Source organism: Macaca fascicularis, chromosome 7, assembly GCF_037993035.2.
Source record: "Macaca fascicularis isolate 582-1 chromosome 7, T2T-MFA8v1.1".
NCBI lineage: Eukaryota > Metazoa > Chordata > Mammalia > Primates > Cercopithecidae > Macaca > Macaca fascicularis.
Genome location: NC_088381.1, coordinates 18,107,633 through 18,119,967, shown reverse-complemented (window position 1 = coordinate 18,119,967; position 12,335 = coordinate 18,107,633).

The following is a 12,335-nucleotide window of genomic DNA, read 5'->3' as shown; positions in this document are numbered from 1 at the left end:
GCCGCCGCCTCCTCCCGGCCCGCCCGCAGCCCGAGCTCGCACCGCCCCCCCGCGGAGCCCCGGCGGCCGGCTCAGAGCGCAACCCCGGCCAGCGCCGCAGACGCCCGCGGCCCCGCCGGCACCCCGGCCCCGGCCGCCTGCTGGCCGAACCTGAGGATCCGGCTCGGCCTCCTGGATGGGCTCCCCGGCCATGCCCCTCCTTTCCCTAAACGCGCTCCAGCATCTTTTCTAACCCAGCACTCCAGAGCCTTCCCTCAAAACCCCGCTGGCAGCCCCCACCACACCCCAACTCTTGTTCGGACTCTGATCCCAGAATCCAGCACCCCCCTCTCAGGACTTAGAGAACCTCAACCCCTAGACACTCCCATCCATCTGGTCCCCCGAAACTGCCGTGACCCGGGGCTCCCCCAACAGGATCTGCTAGCATCCCTTGTGCCTCCCTTTCATTGAGCCGTTCACCCGAAATCCCCATATTCATGTCCTATTGCCATGCCTTTATCTCCAAATCCCTCCTACCTGAAAAATGCCCATTTTCTCCAGCCCCACTTGCCGTATGTTTTCCAACTTGGGTCTTGAGTTTCCCAAGATCTTGGTAACCCTCAGGTTTTACCTAATATATATCCCCACCCCTACACTACACAGGCCAAAGCCCAATTGCCCATATCTTTTTGGGCTGTCATTTTTCCTAGTTGCTTCCCCTGCTTCTACCCCTTTTCCCAGGACCTGGTGTGAAAGTTGGCTGTGTCGTCACACTGTCTAGTCAAATATTAGCTATTATTAGTAGACCACCTTGCACACAGTAGGCTTTCCATAAATAAATAGGCAGATGCCTGTTAAATGAATGAAGAATTGCTTCAGAACCTGCCCCACAACTAGTAATCATGGGGGTGGCCTTGCCCACAGACATCCTGCCAGGCACATGCAGAGCTGGTTCCAAACCAAGCCTGCCAAGTGTGCTCCTCCCCTTGCCCTTCCCTCCAGGGGGAAGCCCACCCCACACCCCCTCCAGAGGTTCTGGGTGGAGAGCCACTCAACTCCGGTTGCCGCAGGCTCACTGGATCTTTTCAGGGATTCTCCTGAGCAGCAGGGGCCTGCCTCTTCTTCCACTTGGCCCCAGCAGTGCTTGTTTATTAATTATACTAATGATAACAACAGCAGTGCTGGCAGCAGCCTGAGACCCAGCTGGGGGCGCCCCCAGGCGGCAGCAGGAGGAGAGACTCATGAGGCACTGTCAAGAGGTGGATGGCAGGGGCCAGACATCTCTCTCTGTTTCGCTGAGCTCTCTGCCAATTTTCTTCTGTTTCACTGAGCTCTCTGCCAATTTTCTTCCTTCTCCTCCTCCTCCTTCTCCTCCTCCTCCTCTTCTTCTTCTTTCCTCTTCTTCCTCTTCCTCTTCTCTATCTCCTCCTCCTCCTCCTTCTTCTTCCCTCTCCCTCTTTCTCCTCTTCCTCTTCTTCTCTTCTTCCTCTTCCTCTTCTTCTTCTTCTCTTTCTCCTTCTTTTTTTTTCAGACGAAGTTTCACTCTTGTCGTCCAGGCTGGAGTGCAATGGCACAATCTTGGTTCACTGCAACCTCCACCTCGTGGGTTCAAGCGATTCTTCTGCCACAGTCTCGAGTAGCTGGGATTACAGGTGCCCACCACCATGCTCGGCTCATTTTTGTATCATTAGCAGAGACAGGGTTTCACCACGTTGGCCAGGCTGGTCTCAAACTCCTGACCTTAGGTAATCCGCCCACCTCGGCATCCCAAAATACTGGGATTACAGGTGTGAGCCACTGTGCCTGGCCTCTCTGCCAATTTTCTTGAGCACTGTGGGTCAGCTTCAGGACCCTTTCCCAAAGGAAAAGCCTTGTTGCTTTCCAGAATCCACAGTTTCTGAGTTTGGGCTGAGACAGGGCAGGCAGACAATAGGCTGGGGCCGAAGGCAGAATTGCTGAGGCTGCTCTTGGGCACTTGTCACTTTTCCAACCCCTCTCCCCCACCTTTTTTCTGAGGGCGACTTCAAGTTTTCAGTGAAGGGGAGCCTCCTCCTCTTGATTCCAGCTGATATTAGTAAGATTCATTCTAAAGGATGTTGGACTCAGAGCCCAACCCAGCCTTTTACTTCCTTCTCTCTCTTCATTCCCTCCCCACCATTTCCTCGGGTGACAGGGAGTCCCACCCTAAAGGCCATCCTTTTCTACTGGTCAAAATGGGCTTCTCAGACATGTGATGGATGCCACTTACAGCCTTGACAAACTTCCCACCTCAGCCGCCAGCCTGAGATACATCACTGTCACAGGGGCATCACACTGTCTGTGTGGGACAAGTGGCCCTGAGCTCCTGCTTTTCCTACAGCTAATTCTAAATCTCTCTCAATTCATAGTATTTCTTTTTTTTTTTTTTTTTTTTTTTTGAGACGGAGTCCCACTTTGTCACCCAGGCTGGAGTGCAATGGTGCGATCTCGGCTCACTGCAACCTCTGCCTCCCAAAGTGCTGGGATTACAGGCATGAGCCACCGTGCCTGGTCGTAGTATTTCTACTCACAGGGGCAGAGAGGAGGCCGGGAGCTGTGACTCATACCTGTAATCCCAGCACTTTGGGAGGCCTAGGTGGGCAGATCACGAGATCAGGAGTTCAAGACCAGCCTGTCCAGCATGGTGAAACCCCATCTTGGGCCGGGCGCGGTGGCTCAATCCTGTAATCCCAGCACTTTGGGAGGCCGAGACGGGCGGATCACGAGGTCAGGAGATCGAGACCATCCTGGCTAACCTGGTGAAACCCCGTCTCTACTAAAAAATACAAAAAACTAGCCGGGCGAGGTGGCGGGTGCCTGTAGTCCCAGCTACTTGGGAGGCTGAGGCAGGAGAATGGCGTGAACCCGGGAGGCGGAGCTTGCAGTGAGCTGAGATCTGGCCACTGCACTCCAGCCTGGGTGACAGAGCGAGACTCCGTCTCAAAAAAAAAAAAAAAAAGAAACCCCATCTCTACTAAAAATACAAAAATAGCTGGGCGGGGTGGCAGGTGCCTGTAATCCTAGCTACTCAGGAGGCTGAGGCAGGAGAACCACTTGAACCTGGGAGACGGAGGTTGCAGTGAGCTGAGATTGCACTCCAGCCTGGGCAACAGAGCAAGACTCCGTCTCAAAAAAAAAAAAAAAAAAAAAAAAAGAAAAGAAAAAAAAGGAAAAAAAAAAGGGCACAGAGGAGTGGGGGGGTGGGGGTCCTGGTCTTCTGACATTTCAGCTTCTACAAAGGTTTTACCTCCTGAGCCCTTATAACCCATTCTCCTTGCTTATCTCCCCCACCTTTCTCTCTCTGGGCACAGTACAAGAATGTGCTTCTAAGGGTATGTGAGCAGGTGTGATTTTGTGGAAGAGATGTGTAGGTGGATGAGAGGGTGTGCATTGTGATGTATGAGGGAGGGTGTGCATTTGTGCAAATTCTAAATGTGACTGACGCTTTGTGGGCGGATGGGGAGAAAGTGTGTGTCTGTGGGTGTGGAGGTGTGTGTGTGTCTGTGTGTGACTGGAGGAGGTTGGCTGCCTGTGCAAATACATGCCTGCAAAAGCTCTTCTTCTTCCATAAATGCATTATTTGGGAGGAAACTAATCAAATCAACAGGAAATGTTTTTGACCTAATGCAGGAGTAGCTGTCCCAGGACTTCCTGTCCTTATAACAGAACCAGAGGCGGCGATACTCTATTCCAGAGGAGTAAGAAGGGGCTGCAGGGGTGGAGAAAGGTTCAGTGAGAGGAAGGGCCAGTGGCAGCCCCTTATTATGGATGGCACTAGGTTGGGCCCAGCATCTCACTAATCTAGTAAAATAAGTCTGTCCACTCTCAGCCTTTTATGACCCAGGACTGTTCAAGGAGGCCAAGGATCCAGAGAAGATGAAAACAAACCTGGAGATAAAAACCACTGTCCACAGAAGCAGGGCACTCTGCTACCAACTTCCAGCACTCTCAAGAAGCACCTGTTTCAGCTTTTTCAGAGTTAAGGCCTTCTCCCCCACCCTTAGAGTGGGGGAAACAAGAGGAAACCATGGTGAGCTGCAGGGTCATGGCAGTCTCACTGGTCATATAACCAAAGACCTGTTCTTTCCCAACTACTGGCTCAAGAGATGAGAGGTGCCCGGGCATGATGGCTCCCACCTGTAATCACAGCACTTTGGGAGGCTGAGGCGGGCAGATCACCTGAGGTCAGGAGTTCAAGACTGGCCTGGCCAACATGGTGAAACCCTGTCTCTACCAAAAATATAAAAATTAGCCAGGTGTGGTGGTACATGCCCGTAGTCCCAGCTACTTGGGACACTGAAGTGGGAGGATCACTTGAGCCTGGGAGGCAGAGGCTGCAGTGAGCTGAGATGGTGCCACTGCACTCCAACCTGGGTGACAGAGTGAGATCTTGTCTCAAAAAAAAAAAAAAAAAGAGGTGACAGTGGGCAAGTTCCACTCAAGGGATGGGGCAAGCCACAGACTGTGTTCCTCACCTTTAGAGAAACCTCTGGGACTGGTAGAAACATTACCTATAGGTGTAATTTGACATTTGCTGGGAACTGTTGCTGTCCCTGTCAAACACCCACTGCCTGAAATTCCTAAGCCAGAAACAACACAACTTCTTGCCCCATGGAAGATGACACAGAAACGTAAATTCCTAAGAGGACCACGCTTTGAATTTCAGTCACAGGGAAAATTTCAAAGGATCAGATTTCCCTCCAAAAGCAGATTTAGGAAGCAGTAGAGCAATAAGGTTGGGGTTTCTGAAAGGGCAGATAGGTCCAAACATGGAAGAAAAACTTTCATCTTCAAAATTTCACCTAAAGATGGCCATGGGAGGAAGAGTTTTGTGTGTGTATGTGTGTGTGCCTGTGTGTGTGCCTATGTGTATGCATGTGTGCATCCATGTGTATGTATATGTGTATGCATGCTTGCATCTGTATGTATATGTGTGTGCATGCATGTGCGTCTATGTATGTATGCTTGTGTGTGTGCCTGTAAGTGCGTGTGTGTTAATGCCTTGTATCTGGCTGGCTGTCTTTCTCTATTTGACCCTCTTTAACTGCAGCCTGGTCAGTCAGGCTTTTCTAGCTCTATTTTCTTATTTTATGTATGTATGTATGTATGTATGTATGTATGTATGTATGTATTTGTTGAGACAGTCTCACTCTGTTGTCCAGGCTGGAGTGCAATGGCACGATCTCAGCTCACTGCAACCTCTGCCTCCTGCGCTCAAGCGATTCTCCTGCCTCAGCCTCCTGAGTAGCTAGGATTATAGGCACACGCCACCACACCCGGCTAATTTTTGTATTTTTAGTAGAGACGGGGTTTCATCATGTTGGCCAGGCTGGTCTCGAACTCCTGACCTTGTGATCCGCCCGCCTTGGCCTCCCAAAGTGTTGGGATTACAGGCATGAGCTACTGCGCCCAGCCATCTTATTTTGTATTACGGAATATTTCTTTTTCTTTCTTTCTTTCTCTTTTTTTTTTTTTTTTTTTTTTTTTTTGAGACGGAGTCTTGCTCTGTCACCCAGGCTGGAGTGCAGTGGTGTTAGCTCACTACAACCTCAGCCTCCCGGGTTCAAGCAATTCTTCTGCCTCAGCCTCCCAAGTAGCTGGGACTACAGGCACATGCCACCATGCCCAGCTAATTTTTGTATTTTTCGTAGAGACGGGGTTTCACCATATTGGCCAGGGTGAACTCCTGACCTTGTGATCCGCCCGCCTCGGCCTCTCAAAGTGCTGGGATTACAGGCATGAGCCACTGTGCCCAGCGAAATATTTCAAACATACATGCAACTAGAGAGAACAGTATAACCAGTGAATCCCCAGTGTACCTGGCATCCTGCTTCAATGATTATCTTAGTCAATCGTATTTCATTGTTCTAGTTTGTTGTTTTGCTGGAAGTTTTTTTTTTTTCTTCAACTTTTATTCCTCACCACTAGACAACTAGGGATTGCTGACGTTTTTTGTTTTCTGTTTTTTTTTCCTTTGAGACGGAGTCTTGCTCTGTCGCCCAGGCTGGAGGGCAGTGGTGCTATCTCGGCTCACTGCAAGCTCCGCCTCCCGGGTTCATACCATTCTCCTGCCTCAGCCTCCCAAGTAGCTGGGACTACAGGCGCCCGCCACCACACCCAGCTAATTTTTTTGTATTTTTAGTAGAGACGGGGTTTCACTGTGTTAGCCAGGATGGTCTTGATCTCCTGACCTCGTGATCCGTCAGCCTTGGCCTCCCAAAGTGCTCGGATTACAGGCATGAGCCACTGTGCACAGCTGGATTGCTGAAGTTTTTAAAAGCAAATCTTAGTCATATAATTTCAGCTATAAATATTATAATATATATCTGTAACAGGTAGACTTAAAAAAACTGACCCATATATACAGATGATTAGAGAAAGTTATAAATATGTGTGTATACTGTAGTATACATACACATATTCACTTACTCTGTCAGTTGAGAAGGGCCAAAAAGCAAGACACCCCAGTAGCAATGAGCATACTTACCACGCAGATCTTGGTTTATTATTATTATTAGAGATGAGGGCCTCCCTTTGTTGACCAAGCTGATCTCAAACTCCTGGCCTCTGGCCATCCTCCCATCTAGGCCTCCCAAAATGTTGGGATTACAAGTGTGAGCCACTGTGCCTGGCCCAGATCTTGGTTTCTAATACCATTCTCCAATAACAGTTATTCTCTAATAACTTCTTCAAGAGTCCTTGAAGAAATGACTGATTCTACGATTTGGGCAGGAAATATACAAGAAGAGCTATTTCCTTACTTTGTTGTAATGCCAAAAACGTAAGGAAATACACAGACACACACACACACACACACACCACCCCCCCCGACAGGGTATAGTAAAAGGTCACTGGAGAGGTGGAAAATTTGAGTAACAAAATAAAATAGTATCAGCTGGGCGTGGTAGCTCACACCTGTAATCCTAACACTTTCGGAGGCTGAGGCAGGTGGATCACTTGAGGTCAGGAGTTTGAGACCATCCTGGCCAATATGGTGAAACCAAACCACGTCTCTACTAAAAATACAAAATTAGCTGAGTGCAGTGGTGCATGCCTGTAATCCCAGCTACTTAGGAGGCTGAGGCAGGAGAACCGCCTGAATCCAGGGGGTGGAGGCTGCAGAGAGCTGAGATTGCACCACTTCACTCCAGCCTGGGTGAAACAGCGATACTCTGTCTCAAAAAGTAAATAAATAAAATAAAATAGTATTGAATCATAACCCAATGTATAAAAGCCTGTATCTATATAAATAAATCAATGGGGGCCAGGCACAGTGGCTCACATCTATAATCCTAGCACTTTGGGAGACTGACGGGGGTGGATCACCTGAGGTCAGGAGTTTGAGACCAGCCTGGCCATCATGGCGAAACCCCATCTCTACTAAAAATACAAAAAATTGGCTGGGCGTGTTGGTGCGGGCCTGTAATCCAAGCTACTTGGGAGGCTGAGGCAGGAGAATTGCTTGAACCCGAGAGGCAGAGGTTTCAGCAAGCCGAGATCGCACCATTGCACTCTAGCCTGGGTGACAGAGCCAGACTCTATCTCAAAATAATAATAATCAATAAATCAACCAATCAATGGGGAACTCAGACCTCTTCCATGCAGAAGAATTACAAATAATGTATGTAGACACTCCACCCACATGGAGGCAGAGCGCGACTGCACACTCATTGTGATCTGCACATAGCGACTTCCTTCCAAAGAGTACAGTATGAAAAGCAGGGGCAAAACAGTAACTTTACAGTGGAGAAACCTGACAAACATTACCTCAGCCAGTGATTAAGTTTAATAAGGCCGGGCGCGGTGGCTCACAACTGTAATCCCAGCACTTTGGGAGGCCGGGGCGGGCAGATCACGAGGTCAGGAGATTGTAGCCATCCTGGTTAACATGGTAAAACCCTGTTTCTACTAAAAATACAAAAAGAAGTTAGCCAAGCCTGGTGGCGGGCGCCTGTGGTCCCAGCTACTCGGGAGGTTGAGGCAGGAGAATGGCGTAAACCCAGGAGGTGGAGCTTGCAGTGAGCCGAGATCGCGCCACTGCCCTCCAGCCTAGGCGACAGAGCGAGACTCCGTCTCAAAAAAAAAGAAAAAAAAAAAAAAAACAAGACATGAGGGAAATTGAGGAAATGTGAATATAGTGTGGACTTTAGTTGGCAACAATGTATCAATATTTGTCAATAATTTAACAACACCGCCGGGCACCATGGCTCATGCCTGTAATCCTAGCACTTTGGATCAACTGAGGTCAGGAGTTTGAAAGCAATATGGCCTACACGGTGAAAGCCTGTCTTTACTAAAAATGCTAAAATTGGCCTGGCTGGTGGCGCATGCCTGTAGTCTCCGCTACTCGGGGTGCTGAGGCACAAGAATCCCTTGAACCTGGGAGGCGGGAGGTTGCGGTGAGTAGAGATCTCGCGACGGCACTCCAGCCTGGAGGATGAAGTGAGACTCTCTCAAAAAATAAAAAATAAATAAATAAAATTATAATAACTCTAACAAAAATATTAATATTAGATGTAAATAAGTGAAAGTGTTTGGATTAAATGGAAACTTTTTGCAATCTTTCTATAAATCTAAAACTATTCTAAAATTGTTTATTTTTCAAAAAAATTATTCTTTTGCCAGGCGCAGTGGCTCACTCCTGTGATCCCAGCACTTCGGGAAGCTGAGGCAGGCAGATCACCTGAGGTCAGGAGTTTGAGATCATCCTGGACAACATGGCGAAACCCCGTCTCTACTATAAGTACAAAAATTAGCCAGGCATGGTGGTGGGCACCTGTAATATCTGCTATTCAGGAGGCTGAGGCAGGAGAATAGCTTGAACCCGGCAGGCAGAAGTTGCAGTGAGCTGAGATGGCACCATTGCACTCCAGCCTGGGCGACATGAGCAAGACTCCGTCTCGGAAAAAAAAAAAAATTATTCTTTTCAGAGACAAAGTCTTGCTCTGTCACTGAGGCTGGGGTGCAGTGGTGCAAACAGCTTGCTGCAGCCTCACATTCCTGGGGTCAAGTCATTCTCCCGCTGCTGCATCGCTAGGACTATAGGTGTTTGCCACCATACTCAGCTAATTAAAAGTTTTTTGTTTTGTTTTGTTTTGTTTTGTTTTTTGTAGATACAGGGTCTCTCTATGTTGCCTGGGCTGGTCTTGAATTCCTGGCCACAAGCAATACTCCTGCCTCAGCCTACCAAAGTGCTGAGATTATAGGCATGAACCACCACACCCAGTCTTTGAAAGAAAAAATCATAGTCTTACCCAATACAAATTTCATAAATCCTGGCTGGGTGTGGTGGCATGCACCTGTGGTCCCAGCTACTCGGGACGCTGAGGTGGGAGGACCACTTGAGCCTAGGAGGTCAAGGCTGCAATGAGTCATGACAGCACCACTGCACTCCAGCCTCAGTGACAAAGCAAGACCCTATCTCAAAAAAAATGTAAATCCTTAATATCATACAAAATCCAGTTTATATTTAGTATTCCCTAACAGTCTCAAAAACAGTTTCAAAAATGAAGATATAAACAAAGACCACATTTCATATGTAATAGTCTCGGCCCAGAGCAGTGGCTCACGCCTGTAATCCCACCATTTTGGGAGGCTGAGGTGGGCGAATCACTTGAGGTCAGGAGTTTCAGACCAGCCTGACATGGTGAAATCCCGTCTCTACTAAAAATACAAAAATTGGCTGGACACAGTGGCTCATGCCTGTAATCCCAGCACTTTGGGAGGCTGAGGCGGGTGGGTCACTAGAGCCCAGGAATTTGACACCAGACTAGGCGACACGGCAAAACCCTGTCACTACAAAAAATACAAAAATTAGCCAGGTGTGGTTCAGGCCTGTGGTCCCAGCTACTCAGGGCTGAGGCAGGAGACTCGCTTGAGCTCCGAAAGCAGAGGTTGCAGTGAGCTGAGGTTGCACCATTGCACTCCAGCCTGGGCAACAGAGCAAGACCCTATCTCAAAATAGCAGAAAAGATTCATCAGTAAGTTCATATAATGGCAACCTGATCCATCCATATAAAGTCTTCATCAACCTTTCACCTATTTGTTAAACAATGACTATTAAAGCTACTAGGTCAAAGGTTGATGAAGACTTTATATGGGGCCGGGTGTGTTTTTCAACTTTAGCAGGCACCAAAATCAAGTGGAAGGCTTGTTAAAACAATGCTGGGGCTGGGCATGGTGGCTTATGCCTATAGTCCCAGCATTTTGGGAGGCCAAGGCTGGCAGATTACCTGAGGTCAGGAGTTTGTGACCGGCCTGGCCAACGTGGTCCAACGGTGTCCCTACTAAAAGTACAAAAATTAGCTGGGCGTGGTGGCACCATTGCCGCGAGCCATTATCTCATTATTTCATTGCAAACGATGATTTTCTACTATCATTCATTCTGCATTTTTGGCTCCAGTTCCTCTCCCTCATCCCGCTACCTCCATAACTTCTGACTAGGTCTAGTACTATTTTGGACCTCAAGATGACTAAATCCTAGTAGCCAAAATTTATGGCTGCAGTTGAAGCCAAGAGGATTTGAGAATTATAGATCTGCTACAGTGCTGGACCAGCAGCATCACCTGGAAACTTGGTAGAAATGCAAATTTTGGGGTTCTATTAGAAACCTACTGAATCAGGCCCGGTGCGGTAGCTCATGCCTATAATCCCAGCACTTTAGGAGACTGAGGCAGGTGGACCACCTGTCAGGAGCTCGAGACCAGCCTAGCCAACATGGTGAAACCCCATCTCTGCTAAAAATACAAAAATTAGCTGGGCATGGTGGCAGGCGCCTGTAATCTCAGCTACTCAGGAGGCTGAGGCAGGAGAATCACTTGAACCCAGGAGGAGGCTGCAGTGTGCCAAGATCAAGCTATTGCACTCCAGCCTGGGCAACAAGAGCAAACTCCGTCTTTTAAAAAAAAGAAGAAAAAGAAAAAAGAAAAACCTACTAAATCAGAAACTCAGAGGTTGAGGCCCAGCAATCTGTTTTGTTTTGTTTGAGGCAAAGTCTGGCTCTGTGGCCCAGTCTGGAGTGCAGTGGTTCCATCTTGACTCACTGCAACCTCTGCCTCCCAGGTTCAAGTGATTCTCCTGGCTCAGCCTCTTGAGGAGCTGGGACTACAGGTGGACACCACCATGCCCAGCTAATATTTGTATTTTTAGTAGAGATGGAGTTTCACCATGTTGGCCAGGCTGCTCTCGAACTCCTGACCTCAGGTGACCTGCCAGCTACAGCCTCCCAAAGTACTGGGAGTATAGGCATGTGCCACTGTGCCCGGCCCCAGCAATCTGGTTTAACAAGCCTTCCAGGTGATTCTGGTGCCTGCTAAAGTTGGAAAGCCACTGGACTAACATTGGCTGCCCCATGATGTCCTTCAGTCTAGCAATGATTTACTTAAGGTCCTACTATGTGCATGGCAACATGTTGGGTGCTCAGCATTAGATGCAAAGAACAAGGTCTGGTGAAAAGGTAACTGGTGACAGTTGGCAGTTGGCAGTGTGTTCTCAGCATACCACACAACTGGTGCAGGCGGTAAGATTCCAGGTGATTCCAAGGAAAGTTCGGTGAGTAGGCGTGGCTGGCAGAAGTTTTAGAGTTGACGCCAGCTAGGCCTTAAAGAAATATCCTTTGGAGACAGAGGTGACAGGGAAAAGAGGGAGGATTTTCAAGAAGGGAGACTGGGATGAACAAAGGCAAGATTCTGGAGAAGATGATAACCTTGCTAGCAAGAAAGCTTTATTCCCTCTCTTCTCACCACCACTATTTCCGCAGTGCACTCTGGCAGTGTTCTTCCCTTGGGCCTTTTTCATGGTTACCTTCTAGCTCCTCCATAAACACATTCGTCACGTTGGTGTGTGTGTGTGTCCACGTTTCTGTGTGCTGCCGTGGGCGTGCGTGCTGGGATGTAGGATGTGGTAACACTGGCTGGTGAGTGCAGAGGGACGTCTGAGGAACGCTCTGTCCCTGCCAAGGGTGTCGTATGTGCAGAAGGGGCTGTGCCTGCTGTACATCAGAAGGATGTGTGGGCCAGGCGCGGTGGCGCAGCCTGTAATCAGCACTTTGGGGGGCCAAGGTGGGCGGATTACCTAAGGTCGGGAGTTCGAGACCAGTTTGGGCAACATGGTGAAACCCCGTCTCTACTAAAAATATAAAAATTAGCCAGACATGGTGGCGGGCACCTGTAATCCCAGCTATTCGGGAGGCTGAGGCACAAGAATCGCTTGAGCCTGGGAGGCGGAGGTTGCAGTGAGCCGAGATTGCGCCACAGCACTCCAGCCTGGGCGACAGAGCAAGACTGTCTCAAAATAAAAAATAAAAAGGATGTGTGTTCTGGGTGATGGTATAGAGCTTA